General features: G+C 44.8%; 1 long non-coding RNA gene across 1 annotated transcript in view; it reads left to right on the plus strand.

Annotated features, from left to right (window-relative positions):
- Positions 1-8,659: 8,659 nt before the first annotated feature.
- Positions 8,660-17,255, plus strand: part of LOC137335091 (uncharacterized) — a 35,081-nt gene continuing 26,485 nt past the window's right edge. Inside the window, exons 1-2 of the long non-coding RNA XR_010966340.1 lie at positions 8,660-8,705; positions 10,639-10,770. This is a non-coding gene — a long non-coding RNA (uncharacterized lncRNA). The remainder of the gene's footprint in view (positions 8,706-10,638; positions 10,771-17,255) is intronic.

Genomic DNA, 17,255 nt, shown 5'->3' on the forward strand with positions numbered 1-17,255 from the left:
ATCCATTGATCTCAACGACTGAGCATCCACAGCCCTCTGGGGTAGAGAATTCCAAAGATTCACAACCCTCTGAGTGAAGAAATTTTTCCTCATCTCGGCTCTAAATGGCTGACCCCTTATCTTGAGACTATGACCTCTTGTTCTAGATGCTCCAGCCAGGGGAAACGGCCTCTCAGCATCTACCCTGTCACGCCCTCTAAGAATTTTATATGTTATACAGCACCAGAGCCCTATATAATTGCAGCAAGACCTCCTTAATCTTATACTCCAACACCCTTGCAATAAAGGCAAACGTAGCCATTTGCCTTCCTAATTGCTTGCTGTACCTGCATGTGATTTGGGTACAAGGACACCCAAATCCCTCTGAACACCAACATTTCTTAGTCTCTCACCTTTTTAAAAATATTCTGCTTTTCTATTTTTCCTACCAAAGTGGATATTTCACATTTCCCCACATTATACTGCATCTGCCACCTTCTCGCCCACTCACTTAACCTGTCGATATCCCTTTGCAGCCTCTTTGCGTTCTCCTCACAACTTACTTTCCCACCTAGCTTTGTTAGCAAATTTGGATACATTACACTCGGTCCCCTCATCTAAGTGATTGATATAGATTGTAAACAGCTGAGACCCAAGCACTGATCCTTGCGGCACCCCACCAGTTACAACTTGCCAACCTGAAAATAACCTGTTTATTCCTGCTCTCTGTTTTCTGTCTGTTAACCAATCCTCTATCCATGCTAATATATTACCCCAACCCCATCTTGTGTAATAACCTCTTGTGTGGCAGCTTATCGAATGCCTTTTGAAAATCCAAATATACTACATCCATTGGGTCTCCCTTATCTACCCTGCTAGTTACACCCTCAAAAAACTCTAATAGATTTGCCAAACACGATTTCCCCTGCACAACATTTGATCCTTCAGGCTGAGTTGGCAGAGCTTAGTCAATTGGCTTTAACGCTTTAAGTTAGGGGGAGGAAATTAGTCAGGGTTGTTGTTTTTGATTGCTATTCAGTGCCTGCAGCTAGAAGCATGCACACATGGACATCGGATGTGGACAGGATTGGATTCGGCCCCTTGATAGAAAAAAGTTCAATATTGCAGGAATTTCGTCTAAGCACCTTAGGTATCCCCAAGTCCAGCAGCTTGGTGAGCTTGACGATAATTATCTTGTGAGTGTTAGTGGTGGAGATGGTGAGCAAAGCTTATGTTGATATCCCTAGAACCTTGTCATAGAATTCCAAATTCCAACCTTACAAGTTGTAATATAGTAAAGGAGGGGATGTAACCCAAACCCTCTAAATTGTTCGATCTGTGATCCCATACACTAGTGGTAGTGACTGCTGGTAAACTATTTGGGCCAGAAACTCCTGGAACCCCTCTCTGCTGCCAAAAGTGTGGTGGGGAGTGTCCACTGGCTGCCAACTGGGAAGGACATTGATCCCATCCCAAATCTTAAGGATGAGGCCATTTTAATAATTGGGATGGGCAACCCACACCTTTAGAGATGCAACAGAGCCACACACCCTGAGTGCCCTGCAGAAAATTATAGTAGCATCCAGCCACACCAATGGGGAAATCCCAATATCCTTATTGGGCTGACGACAAAAGGTAAATGCAAGGAGAAAGCATGGAAAAGGTAATTGATTCCTGTGGTATCGATTATCTTTGTCTCCTAATGTTTTTTGGGGGCCTTTAATTGGCTCACAATTGAATCCACTACTGCTTTCAGCAGGCATAGTTTTCTCGAGGCTTAAGGACGACATACTGGCCTAAATTCCAGGCCTAGCCCAGGAACGCCTCCAGATAATCATCCAAAACTGGCAACAGATGTGGGAGGAGGGACAGAAGGCTCAATCATGTCTCCACTGGAATTTGGTATATAACGTAAAGGGGGCAGAAATCCGACAGATCCAGGTTATGCCCCAAATTCCTGATCCCCCCACCCATGAGTAATCATCCTGAGTTACACCCTCTTCCTTCCCAGGAATTTTTGGTCCTTTATGTTTATACAAATTTATGTTATATTTAAAATTGTTTATGGGGTCTCAACTAAACTGTCACCTCTCAAAGTCATTGCAGTTTCTAACAGTTCTGATGTGTAAGCTAGCTGTGAATCATTCATAATGAAACAGTGATGAACAGTGCTGCAGCAATCCCTGCTTATTATCTCTGACTGTGGGACTGGAGTACAGATGGTAGCTGAATTATCCTATATCCTAAGCTTGGGTTGGCAACCTCCCATAGATAGGATTTGGAATCAAACATCTTCCAAGTCCTTTTGGTAGAAGTACTTCTCAAAAAGGGGAATGCCCTTTTGGCTGCCGTTTGCTATCAGCTGATGATTCCATTTTTATTTGTTACTTATCATTGACAGAATATTTTAATCCAATCCCAGATTCTCCAGAGCACTATGACATTCTGCCTTTTCCTTCATGATTGCCAATGACCTCATCCAGCTGCCTTTCTCTGCAAATAGACATAGGGGGAAAAAATTCGATAGGGCCTATTATTGGGCGTAAGCAGTGTGATCCGCTATTAACCTGCGCCCAATGGCCCTTGTGCAGGCAGGACGAGAACTTCGTCTGGCTCAGTACTCACCGTCAAGCAGCATCGAAATCCAGGCCTTGCACATCGCTTCAATGCAATTCGCACTTTCCGCCAGCAAGGAGAGCCCCAATCTCTTAAAGGGAGGATGTCTCTTAAAATCTCTTAAAGGTAGCCAGTACCGATTATTTGCTAAAAATCGAGTCTGCTGTCTGCATGAAGTCTGAACGGAGATCAGACATCGCACACGTAACACACAGATGCAAGTGCCATCCCTATGTTTACACACTGATGAGTTATGTGAAAACATTGAATAAAGGTTTCACACTACTAAATCCCACAACCTCCAATCTGCATGCCAGATCTCACCAATCTGCCGATCTGAGTTTGTACCAGGCCTGCGAGAGTATGTGCGCCAAGATTCTCTGATGATACACTAGAGGTCTTGGTGCAAGAGGTGGACAGAAGGAGGGACATCCTATATCCGCTCGGGGGGTGGGGGGGATGTGGGAGCAAGAGGCCCTCCAGACATATGTCCAAAAGGCAGTGGGAGGCAGTAGGGGTTGAAGTCAATGCCAGGTGTACAGCATCATGAACATGGATGCAGTGCAGGAAGAAGTTCAATGTTTTGATACGAGTGGTCAAGGTGAGTGAGGTTAACTGTCAAGTGGCGTCTCCTACCAACTACACCAATAGCCGCATCCACTACTCCACACACTACACCCCCCATCACCCACCTACCAACAAACTCTTTCCATCAGTACTCAACTCTGCCAATCTGATGCTCCCTCTCACCCTCATACATTACCATTGTTGCAAGCCACACACCCACAACTCACAGGCCACACACAGTGGCAGCTATTCAACTATGACAGGCACATCACCCAGACACACGTTCCGCTTTCTTGCAGGAGAAGGTGGTGCATATCAGGAGGCAGCAAGTGGCATTGCATTTAGCCCATCGAGCCTGTTCCACCATTCAATGAGATCATGGTTGATCTGTGAACTAACTCCGTATACCTGCCTTAGCCCCATATCCCTCAATATCCTTGGATCACAGAAATCTATCAATCTAAGATTTAGAATTCACAATTGAGCTAGCATCAACTGCCGTTTGCAGAAAAGCGCTCCAAACTTCTCCCACCCTTTGCGTGTAGCAGTATTTCCTAACTTCACTCTTGAACGTCCTGGCTCTAAATGTTAGGCTATGTCCCTGTGTCCTAGTTTACAAATATAGGAGACCTCCAAAAACAAATGCATCAGCAGCCAGGAGCAATAACCCAGCAACAAACCTGTAAATCCTGCATGGTCTCTTTAAATAGTGCTGGTGGGGGTCCTCCAGGCACTCTAAGACACGTTCAGATGTCGGGGTTAAGACTGTGCGTTGATTTGAGTGTTAAGTGCCGAAATGGTGTCTATCACTTTAAATCAGCGTTGCACACTGATTGTATCCATTTTCTCCTTACTTTACATGCAGCCGCGCTCGGTATTTGCGCATGCGCTAATTCCTGTACCAAAATGGCTTCTGGCGCACATCACATTGGAAATGTGCGTGCGCAGCCAAGACACCATCTTGGATGCTCGAGAGGCCACATAGCGCCGAAATAAAGGGCACGAGGCGGCCAAATTTCTAGCCCATTGTATCTTCTTGGACCTAGTAACAAACCTCCCTGATCACATGAAAGCATTCAGCAAAACACCAAGTGACATGTCTGACAATTATCCTACCTGCTAGTTTAAGGATTCAGTCTACACATCAAACAGATCGTACATGATGCTGCAGAGCACAATATCCCATCCAGCAGACAAGTACTGACATTGTAGGCTCAATTTTCAACCTGAAGTGCGGGTGCATTGGGGGCGGGGGTCCGAAAATCAGCAATTAAAGCCAGCGGGATGATAGTTAATACAGTTATTTAGATAGTTTAAGTATTTGAAGTGGTTAATTTCATGGTGATTGAGGCAGGGGACCAATTTCCATTCAGCCTCAGCATGCTTCCCGTGCTGTGGGAAACGCTCCATGTTTTAGGAGCTATGTTTCAACCAGCAGCCAGTTGGACATTGAAATGCTTGTTTGACAGATGGGGATAAAAGGTGAGTTATTGCAGCAGGGCACTCTGTTCTTTCAGACAAACTTTTGGCTGGGAGATCTTTGTGTTTAGACTGAAAATTCTTAGTTTCCACTCAGAATTGTTCCGTTTACACGTATTTACCAACTTTTCGGACCCTCTCGAACTGACACGATCAGGATGTGGGGCGTCATGGCTGCATTCACCAGTACATCCGAGGACGAGCAACATCACCATCCTCATCAGGCACAGTTTGCACTTCTGCCATTTGGAGCTCCACAACAGAGTGCTGCGCCACAGGGACCTGCACAAGAGCACAGAGGGCAACAACAGAAAGGGCGATGTCGCAGGAGGCACTACCCACGCCAGAGGGTCTACAGGCCAAGGCTCAGCTTCCTGGACCTCTCTGAGGAGCAGTGCATTCGGAGGCTCAGAGTGAGTCGCCAGGTGGTCGCAGACATCTGCAGCTTCCTTCGTGCCGAGCTGCTACCGGCTGGACCGAGCAGTATCTCCTTACCCGCCGCTGTCAAAGTCACCTCTGCCCTCAACTTCTTCACCTCCGGATCATTCCAGGGTGCTACCGGGGACATCGCCGGGGTCTCTCAGTTGTCTGCACACAAGTGCATAAGGCAGGTCACCAACGGCTTGTTCCGCAGGGCCTCTCAGTACATCAACTTCCCCATCAGCCAGACGGAGAAGGCAGTGGGATTCCACTCTGTGGCTGGCTTCCCCCGCGGGTGCAGGGTGCAATCAATTGCAATCATATAGCAATAAGAGCACCACTACACAAGCCAGGACTGTTCATCAACAGGAAGGGCTATCACTCCATCAACACTCAGCTTGTTTGCAACTACCGCAAAAGGTTCCTTCACGTGTGCGCCAGATTCCTTGACAGCTGTCACGATTCCTTCATTCTGAGGGAATCCAACATCCCGGGGCTTTTCCCACACCGAACACCCTTAAGGGCTGGTTCCTCGGGGACAAGGGATACCCGCTGCACACATGGCTCATGACATCTCTGAGGAACCCCATCACCGAGCAACAGCATCGATATAACATCAGCTACATCGCCAGCAGGTCTACAATTGAGCATGCTATAGGGCTGCTCAAGATGCGATTAAGGTGCCTTGATCATTCTGGGGGAGCGCTTCAATACGCATCAGACAGAGTGGGACGCATTATAGTAGCGTGTTGTGTTCTGCATAACATGGCACAACAGAGAGGGGTGCCGCTTGAGGAGGCCCCATCCACATCTGCCATCCACATTGAGGAGGAGGAGGTGGCGGAGGAGCAGGATGAACCCATGGCGAGAGCAACGGCTCACCTGGCTGCTCATGAGGCCAGGGAGTCACTGATATGTGAATGGTTCTCCTAACATAAGAAATTATGAACAGTCCAGTCCTCAGACCACCTGGAAAGTGCAGGGCCCACACCAGCCACCCCACCCCGCACAAAACAGTCCTGCAGCTACACATACATCCACTGTAAAGTGACCCAATGGGTGGCATCAAGTGTCGCCGTTCATGGTGAACCTCATGAAAGGGCCCTATCACGAAAGCCAGTTAAGAATGGGCAAGACGTGGCAGTAGTGATGACAATCATAACATTTAATGGCACTTTAACAAAAAGCAAATATAACTGGAAAACATGACAGTCTGTCAGACACTCTTGTGCACATCCTTCGTGCTCACAAATACTTAGCCTTCCTCTTCCTACCGTTTCTACATGGTACATCCCCTGTGCCTGCAGCAGAGGTAGTGGCAGGTTACTCGTGTTCATGACCTGACTGCTTAGATGTTTTGGGCCGGCGCCCTCTGGGGTTTGGAGCCCGTGAGGGCCCCTCCAAAGACTGCTGCACCTGCATTTGTGCAGGGGCAGACTCGGCCACCTGGAGAGGAGGCAGCATTGTGGGTACTGGTTGAGAGGGGGGCAACAGGTGAGACGTGGGAACGCTTTGAGTGGCATCCCCACTTCCATGTCCCCTTTCGTCATCATCCCTCTTCTGGGCCAGGCCCACATCACTCCTACAGTGCTGCTGGAGAACAGTGTGGTGTACATGTGTCATGCGTTGGAAGGCCAGTGCTAGTGTATGTCAGCCTGTTTAAGGCTGCAAAATGTCACTCACCCTGAGTCCGAACGACTGTTGTCAGGGCCTAAATGGACTCATTTGTGAGCCATGATTGAAGTTCAACGGATACTGCCATTCTTTCCATTGCCGAGCAATGGCCCTTTAAACAGAGCTGCTCCAGTTGACAGCCTGTCATGCGGGTCCGCAGTCCGCCCACTGCTCAGCTTTCGGACCGCAAACCCGGAAGCCACGTTAAGGGCCACCAATTAACTTGCAATTGAGATGGAAATGGTAAGATTTTATTAGTCGGGTTACCCACGCGCCCATTGACCCCCCCTGCTGCCATCCCACTGCCATTTGAAAATAGAGCCCTACTTCACAGCTCTGTATTAATAAAAGATGTGTTAAAGTCTTAGCTGAAAAGTTGATGCTATAATGATAGTGATTGTATTACTGGAGTTCAAAAGAACATATCATCTATTCGGCTAAGCAAATAACCAATGTAAATTGGTTTCTTATTGGAGGGAGAGACAAACAAAACTGCTATTTGGCAAAGGAGGCAGTTACGGAAACATGGCTATATAATAAAAGATTTATTTATTTATGATGCATTTTATCACATTTCAAAATGATTATGCAGTGACTGTAAGCATATGCACCAGCCATTTTGCACACAGTGAGAGTAATTTTGACTTTGGGCGATAGTGTAAAAGAGGCAATATCGGATCAGCCGCCCTTTGTACATCTCTCCTGATTTTCATTTCCATGGAAGAGCAGCGACTTTAAGAAATGTGAAGAATTCTTGTTAAATAAGCTGATGGCTAGGATAAAATAACTAACTCTGTCTATGGGAACTTTTGATAGAAGCTTTAAACTTACACTGATTCTGAAAAGTATATTGAATTGGTATGGAAATGGGAGCTACTTAACAGTGTGATTTTCTTTTTATATTCATTCTCAGGTTGTGGGTGTCACTGGCAAGGCTGGCAATTATTGCCCATCCAAACTTACCCTAAGAAGTTGGTTGTGGGCCATCTTCTTGAACAGCTGCAGTGTTTTTACTGGTTTGGTACGACTGAATGGCTTGCTAGGCTACTTCAGAGGGCAGTTAAGTATCAACCACATTGGTGTGGGACTGGAGTCACATATAGGCCAGATTCAGTAGGTACGGAAGATTTCCTTCCCTAAAGAACATTGTTCAACCATTTGGATTTTTACAATCCGACAGCTTCATGGTCACTTTAACTGATACCAGCTTTTATTTTACAGATTTTTAAAAAAATGAATTTACATTCTCAAACTGCCATGGTGAGGTGGAATTATTAGTCCGAGCTTCTGGATTACTAGTCCTGAAGCATAATGGCCCAGAAATTACTTACCTTGGACACCGCTCTGTAATGGCGTACTCTCCAACCGCCGTCAAATCTATCGGAGTAAGTTTGCGAATGCGCACATCTGCAGTAAAACCCGGAAATCGGGTACTTGCTCCAACTGGTTCAGCAGCGTTTTGACAGTTATGAATTAAAGGGCTACCTACGCTACAATCAATACAATTAGCAAACAATCATAAACTTACCCATCTGCCCAGCTGGAATGAAGTTACCTACACCACGAGAAGATACGCTTGAAAATACCAGCCCTACAGTACTTTTTAAAGCCGCGGTGACTTATAATGACTGCAAAACAACAAAAAATTAAATTTTCAAAATGTGGAATGTCTAATTATTCTTATTATAAGATATTTTGATCATTAAAAAAAGTATTAAAAAATATATTTTTTAACTTCTGTGTGTTTCAGTACATTATAAATCATTTCCTTGTCTTTTTATAATAAGATATATTAAATTTTTATTTAGACTAACATAGGGAATGGCACTTTAAATGAATGAATTTTAGTTGCCTGCTTGTGGGCAGGGTTTCATTCCCACAGTCTATGTGCATGAGGGCCTACGCTGATCTCGGAGTGCACCACTTGAGAAGAATTCAATATGGAGCAAGTGGACGTCGTGGGCTACGCAGTAAGTATCTTCATACTTTTTATCTGCAGGATGTGCTGTGAGCCTTGCCACGCCGGTCGGAGCAAGTTCTGGCCCAACCACTACACCAACGTACTCAGCTTCAAAAGAGCTAACACTCAACTACCTGCCCTTTCCATTGTATATGTAATTTTATACTACTATTTCTTATATTAATCTTAATGACTACAGCAAGGAAACCATTGCAAGTGCACAGAGAGCACCATAAATTCCCTGTTCTAAAGGCGACTTATGAAACTTCAAGACAGAAACTCTCAACATTTCCTAACACTCCAGAAAATCGCGCACATCAATATACCACAGACCTCAGTTTAGACAGGACAGGTTTGCTGTAAAAGAGAGTGTTTTCCCAGCATAACAAGCACCACTGCTCATTACAGAGAACCGCACAGTGTTTCATTAGCCTGCAGTCACTTCAGCAGACTAACACACTCTGCTCCTGCCGTTTAGAAGATTCATTTCAATTCAGACTAGTTGAAGTAGCACATCAAGGATGCAGAATAATTTCTTCAATCCTCACTAATAAAAGTTAACCACTTGAGTTCCATTTTCTCCCAGTTATAGATACATTTTCCCTAAATAGTCTCAAAATATCTGTGTTACTTAAATAATGAGCTGGCTACTTATTCAGTAAGGCTGAAAGGTCCAGCAAATTCCAATCTGGTCAATATCAACTTTTGGACTTAATTGGAACTTTAATCATTTCAACTTTGTCCAGCTTTCTAACCTCGCTTTCTCGTTATCTTTTTTAGTCATCATTGTTATTATTTTTTATAATTATAAGAAGGCTAAAATTAAATAAATTGCGCAATAGGCATGGTAAGCTGGTCCACTTCAAAATGTAAAGAATCTTCAGGCTGTGAAAATAATGACACAAACTAAACTTTGTCGTATAAAACAAACAACACAAAACGTACCCTCCCATTCACCTTTCACTTCTCAGTTACTGTTGTAAGAGCGAAACAAAAGAAAATGTTGTTTATCTCTTCGTGAAAATGTGATCATGTACAGAATTACGAAGGGCAAGCAAACAAGTTAGCAGACAGTGCAAATGCCATATGTTGTTACAACTCTTTACATTGATTTAACAATACATTAAAACCCATGGGGTAGATAAGGTTCCATAAACGGTACTGCAGGAATTCCACAGGAGGAGCTTTCCTGGATTTTCCAAAAATATATAAACAAATAGGCCAGGATTTATTAACGAAACTTCTTTAAGTTAATACTTTCAGTTTGTGACCATGAATTATGGAAGATTTGTCAAGACGGTAATTGATGCTTTTTTGTACAAGTGGCGTGATTTTCAGGCAGCGATGATATAAATAACATTAACAGCCAGTAACTGTTGTTGCCAAAATCCGTAATAAAACTTACTACTGGTATCATTATTTCAAGCATATGGCTACAGGTTAAAAAAAGTATCTCATACTGATGTATTGTGGAGGTGACTCTCTGCATATGAAAGCATTTGTTTATTCTATGCAAGAACAACTTGCTCATTCTTACTGATTAATTAGATTCAAAACTATCATTTCACATATGGTGTTCACCAGTAAGATTTTCCAGAATTATAATAGTTTGCTGCATTCTCCATAATTTGACCATTACAAAGGGATTGGGCATTCCAAATACAGAAGGTTAAGAGGGAGAAGGTCCTGGAGACCAATCTCCTGCTCACAATGAAGAATCCCAGTACATAGAGTAGGTGGGGCCATGAGAGGAGACTGTTTCTATTGTCTTCAAATGAGATCTGTGCTTGTGAATCATAGAACTTTTAAAGACTGGGATCCTCAGCCAAGGACAGTCATCTCTGTCCCCTTCAGGCAGAGGTGCCTGTTTCCTCATTGTTCCCCTTATCTCCTCTTATCACTGGTGTTCTGTGATTTGCCCAGTGACATCTTCTCTGTTTCAGTCATGACCTCATCCCAAGTGGGCCTATCTGGGCTGGAGTTTGAATAAGGAATGTGCCATGATGGTGTGGGTGAATCAGGTGATGGATGGGTGCTTCTGGAGCTGCCAGGCTGCTTCTCAGATGCTTCTTTCTGTAAGTATTCAGCACCTGTGAGATTCACAAAGGTCACCCATTTTAGGTGCTCTCTGAGTTGTGTATCAGAAGATGTGACTGAGTGATGGCAGAAGGCCTTTCAAGTCCTCAAAAAGTCTGCAGATCACAAAAACTCACAATTGTGCAAGTATTCTATTCCATTATCCAACTTTTCCATCTCCCTAGTGTGTCTGTCCAGGAGATGGAGAGCTTCCTCCTCACGCCTACAGAGGGACCTGATGCTAGCCAGTCCTCCACCTGTGGCAGTCCTTTGCTTCTGGTTGTGCACATGTTTATCTTTTTCAAAGAACACAAATATCTAGCCATGTTACAAACTAATTTACAATGGTGGTGAATTTCTCCAGGAGTTCTCCTGTTTATCCACCGTAACTTCAGTAGAATGACTACGGAAATGCGGAAAATGATATAAACAGTGTTTATGCCGTTTTCCTGGGCTTTTCAGCCGAATTTGCGATGGATAAATGAGAGAACACCCTACCCTTATTTCCTTCCCTCCCTGTGGCAGATTCAGGAATGGGATTCTTGTTGAAATCCTGCCCTGCATCTTAAATGAGCCCTCCTCACCGAGGAAAATGTGATCAGGTACCAACGGGTTCATATGGGCAGGCAGAAGTCCTGCCCTATCATTATGTTGACAATGTCCAGAAAATTGAGGCCCTCATCAGCTAAAGGTGAAAGAAGAGTAGGGACCAAAAGTTCCTTGTGTGAGTTTACACCGTGGTTGTGTTGGAAGATGGGATTTCTGACCATTGGTGATGACATAGCTGCCAGACTGGGCCTGTGGCAAGTGGTGAGCGAACCAACACGAGGGAAAAACTTACTTGACCTCGTCCTCACCAATCTACCTGTCGAAAATGCATCTGTCCATGACAGTATTGGTAGGAGTGACCACCGCACAGTCCTCGTGGAGATGAAGTCCCGTCTTCGCACTGAGGACACCATCCAACATGTTGTGTGGCACTACCACCATGCTAAATGGGATAGATTCAGGACAGATCTAGCAGCTCAAAACTGGGCATCCATGAGGCGCTGTGGGCCATCAGCAGCAGCGGAATTGTATTCCAGCACAATGTATAACCTCATGGACCGGCATATTCCTCAGTCTACCATTACCAACAAGCCAGGTGATCAACCCTGGTTCAATGAAGAGTGTAGAAGAGCATGCCAGGAGCAGCAAAGGGCGTACCAAAAAATGAGGTGCCAACCTGATGAAGCTGCAACTCAGTACTACATGCATGCTAAACAGCGGAAGCAACATGCTATAGACAGAGCTAAGAGATTCCACAACCAACGGATCAAATCAAAGCTCTGCAGTCCTGCCACATCCAGTCGTGAATGGTGGTGGTCCATTAAACAACTAATGGGAGGAGGAGGATCTGTAAACATCCCCATCCTCAATGATGGTGGAGTCCAGCACGTGAGTGCAAAAGACAAGGCTGAAGTGTTTGCAACCATCTTCAGCCAGAAGTGCCGAGTGGACGATCCATCTTGGCCTCCTCCCGATATCCCCACCATCACAGAAACCAATCTTCAGCCAATTCGATTCGCTCCACATGATATCAAGAAACGGCTGAGTGCACTGGATACAGCAAAGGCTATGGGTCCTGACAACATCCAGAACTAGCTGCGCCTCTAGCCAAGCTGTTCCAGTACAGCTACAACACTGGCATCTACCCGACAACGTGGAAAATTGCCCAGCTATGTCCTGTCCACAAAAAGCAGGACAAATCCCATCTGGCCAATTACCGCCCCATCAGTCTACTCTCAATCATCAGCAAAGTTTCCAACAACGTTCACCTGAGGAAGGAGGAAGCCTCCGAAAGCTTGTGAATTTAAAATAAAATTGCTGGACTATAACTTGGTGTTGTAAAATTGTTTACAATCAGCAAAGTGATGGAAGGTGTCGTCGACAGTGCTATCAAGCGGCACTTACTCACCAATAAACTGCTCAACGATGCTCAGTTTCAGTTCTGCCAGGACCACTCGGCTTCAGACCTCATTACAGCCTTGGTCCAAATCATGGACAAAAGAGCTGAATTCCAGAGGTGAGGTAAGAGTGACTGCCCTTGACATCAAGGCAGCATTTGACCGAGTGTGGCACCAAGGAGTCCTAGTAAAATAGAAGTCAATGGGAATCAGGGGGAAAACTCTCCTGTGGCTGGAGTCATACCTAGCACAAAGGAAGATGGTAGTGGTTGTTGGAGTCCAATCATCTCAGCCCCAGAGCATTGCTGCAGGAGTTCCTCAGGGCAGTGTCCTAGGCCCAACCATCTTCAGCTGCTTCATCAATGACCTTCCCTCCATCATAAGGTCAGAAATGGGGATGTTCGCTGATGATTGCACAGTGTTCAGTTCCATTCGCAACCCCTCAAATAATGAAGCAGTCCGAGCCCGCATGCAGCAAGACCTGGACAACATCCAGGCTTGGGTTCATAAGTGGCAAATAACATTCGCGCCAGATAAGTGCCAGGCAATGACCATCTCCAACAAGAGAGTGTCTAACCACCTCCCCTTGACATTCAACGGCATTACCATTGCCGAATCTCCCGCCATCAACATCCTGGGGGTCAACATTGACAGGAAACTTAACTGGACCAAACACGTAAATACTGTGGCTACAAGAGCAGGTCAGAGGCTGGGTATTCTGCGGTGAGTGACTCACCTCCTGACTCCTCAAAGCCTTTCCACCATTTACAAGACACAATTCAGGAGTGTGATGGAATACTCTCCACTTGCCTGGATGAGTGCAGCTCCAACAACACTCAAGAAGCTCGACACCATCCAGGACAAAGTAGCCCGCTTCATTGGCACTCCATCCACCACCCGAAACATTCACTCCCTTCACCACTGGCGCACTGTGGCTGCAGTGTGTACCATCTACAGGATGCACTGCAGAAACTCACCAAGGCTTCTTCGACAGCACCTCCCAAACCCGCGTCTTCTACCACCTAGAAGGACAAGGGCAGCAGGCACATGGGAACAATACTACCTGCACATTCCCCTCCAAGTCACACACCATCCCGACTTAGAAATATATTGCCGTTCCTTCATCGTCGCTGGGTCAAAATCCTGGAACTCCCTACCTAACAGCACTGTGGGAGAACCTTCACCACATGGACTGCAGCGTTTCAAGAAGATGGCTCACCACCACCTTCTGAAGGGCAATTATGGATGGGCAATAAATGCCGGCCTCGCCAGCGCCCACATCTCATGAACGAATAAAAAAAGTACGCTGCCGATCCCGCTGGAATTCATGGCGTTGGATCATTCGCATATTGAATGGCATGGCAGCAGTACAACTCCATTTAAAAATGTAAAAATGAAAGTAAAGCATGGGTTGGGGGAGAAGGAGGAATCTCGTTACTACAGGATTTGAAAGGCTGCAGGAACTTAAAGTGGCAGCAGCTACCTGGAGTGACAGCAGGTCAGGTCCTACTCCGTATGGCATCAGCGGCCTGCTGCCAGCTGAGTGACATCCCTCAGTTGTTTGCCTTCACCTAATGATGTGAATCTTGTTCCAGAAAACTGGATCATAATGTCTAGGATAGACAGGTGATTGGAGGTGGCATCCTGGATTCTGTAAACTAAAGCCATAAGAGGAGCAGGCTTTGCAGTTCCTGGGGAAGAACTTTGACCTAGTTGTGGGTGATGGTGAGGTTGATCGGTCAGTGCCAGCTGCAGGATAATGGGTGCAAGGCAGTACTTGCACCTGCTACAGCACTTTAAAGAATCAAGCTGGCGGAAAACTCAAGGGCTGTCTCTATCTCATCACTCTCTATAGGTGCTGCTGTTCCGGGCAAGTCTGTACGCCCCTTTATCCAGTCATAAGTTACATTTATGCGCAGCATAAACATCCGCATGGACCTGTTGGGCCGAATGGCCTGTTCATTCTATGTAATTCTATGTAATTTGCCTGGAATTTCCATAGGGATTCTTTGCTGCAAGATTGGCGGAATCCCCCAGAGAGTTGACATAAATGGCCTTTTGGAGTCCAGGTACCGTTCCAGTAAATCTACGCTGCACTCCCTCCAAGGCCAATATATCCTTCCTAAGGTACTGAACACAGTACTCCAGGTGTGATCTAACCAGTGCTTTGTATGGCTGTAGCGTAACTTCTATCCCCTTGTATTCTCGCCCTCTAGATATAAAGGTCAGCATTCTATTAATCTTTTTGATTATTTTCTGTACCTGTCCATGACATTTTAATGATCTATGTACATGAACCCCTAAATCTCTTTGGATCTCCACTGTTTCAAGTTTTTCACCATTTAGAAAATACTCTGATCTATCCATTTTAGGTCCAAAGTGGATGACCTCACACTTGCCTACACTGAAATCTATTTGCCACAGTTTTGCCCATTCACTTAATCTATTAATATCGCTCTGTAATTTTATGCTTCCATCTGCACTGCTTACAATGCTGCCTATCTTTGTGTCATCGACAAACTTGGATATGTGGCTCTCTATCCCATCATCTAAGTCGTTAATAAATACAGTGAATAGTTGAGGCCCCAACACAGATCCCTGTGGGATACCACGAGTCACATCCTGCCAATTTGAGTACATGCACATTATCCCCACTCTCTGTCTCCTGCCGCTCAGCCAATTTCCTAACCAGGTCAATAATTTGCCCTCAATTCCATGAGTTTCAACTTTAGCTAACAGTCTCTTATGAGGGACTTTATTGAATGCCTTCTGGAAGTCCGTATAAAGAACATCCATAGACATTCGCCTATCCACTACTTTAGTCACCTCTTCAAAAAATTCAATCAGGTTCATCAAGCGTGACAATACTGCTGTGAATAGAGGCTGCAACATGCAGTTCACCAATGATCGGCAGACACCAATACTAGGAAAGGACATGGAGGTGCAAGAACATCTGCTCATTGAAGAAGAACAGCAGCTGGCAGCACAGTTTGATATCTGTTAAGGAACAGAATTAAGGGTTATAAGATACTTAACAACGCTGCTTGATTTTGTTTTCATGGTAGAGCAGCAAAGCAAATTAGTGTTCCTAATAGTTAGGACAACAAGTGGTGTGCGAACAAAGTCCATGATCAAATAATCAAAAATGGAATCTGGACGGAGTGGGCTTAATGGATTATATTGCCTTTTCACACTTCGGATTTTGATTTGCATTTGATAATGCACAACATTGATGACTATTAGGAAAAATTAGATCTCATAGGATTATATGACTGTTATTATATTGGATAAGCAGTGGTTAAATTCACATGAGCAGAGAGTTGTTATTAATGTGAGTAGATCTGACATTGTGGCCTGGTTATGAACACAGTTACTCAGGGTCTCTTGCTGTTCATCACTTTTATTAATGATGTTGAAGAAAGCTTATTCCTAAATTTGCTGATGATACAAAAACGTGCAAGGGAGTTGGTAATTTAGAACAAATCAATAGGTTACAGAATCAGCCCATGTGTGGCAGATATCATTTAATGTGAACAAGTGCAGTGTCATGCACTTGGGATTCAGAAATTTCAGGCATATCTGTAACATACAGGGGTATCTGTTAAAAGTAATGGATCAAGAAAGAATCCTGGGTGTAATAGCTGATCACTTATTAAAGATGCACAAAAACTGTGGGGTAGTTATAGGGAAGTTGGTAGGATTTTAGGTTGTATTGACAAAACAACAGAGTACAAAATGAACAGTACTACATTTAGGATATATAAGACTCTGCACTTGGGATATTGTGTCCAGTTTAGCACCCTGGTGAAGGATATGGAGACTCTAGAGAAGGTACTGAGGAGGGTAACCAGGACAAAACCAAATCTTAAAGTTCTTAGTTATGAGGAAAGGCTCCAAGAGTCCAAGCTATTTACTTTGGAGAAATGCAAGCAAAGAGGTGATATGGTTGAGACTTTCAAAATGAGGAGAGGTTAGTTATTTGAAATTGATAAGGGTGGTGGACTAGACATGTCTATAAAATCCATAGGCAAAGTATTTCTTTTCACTGAGGCATTGTCCTCTACAATAAAATGCCAAGGCTTATGAGGATAGAGTCACTACAGTCCTCTAAAAGAAAACTTGATAAATTCCTGAGAGAAGAGGACACTTCCAGTTATAGATGGTAAGTTGCTAGTTAGTTGTGTTGGAATGAACTTGTTTGATTGCCTTAGGAAGTCATAAAAGAATTTCCCAAAGTTTTTCCTGAACTGGCTACATTTTCCCCCTGTTTTCTGCCTCTCCCAGGAGATAGCATTGCTAGGGGATGGGTGAACATAGGACCGCGCTGGTCTTCACCTGGCCGGAAAGCCACGATGGCTTCCCTGCTCAGCCGAAGTTAAAATCACTGTCGGGGCCCGATGACAACATTGGACCTCGATTAGCATATGTGAATTAGGGCTCCATCAGCTATGGGTGAATGGATTAGCTGCCTGTCCAGATGTGTCCATTAAAATTGGAAATGATGGGATCTGGGCGGCTTTCCTCGGGTAAGTAACTTG

The sequence above is a fragment of the Heptranchias perlo genome, chromosome 1 (genome assembly GCF_035084215.1).
Source record: "Heptranchias perlo isolate sHepPer1 chromosome 1, sHepPer1.hap1, whole genome shotgun sequence".
NCBI classification, from domain to species: domain Eukaryota; kingdom Metazoa; phylum Chordata; class Chondrichthyes; order Hexanchiformes; family Hexanchidae; genus Heptranchias; species Heptranchias perlo.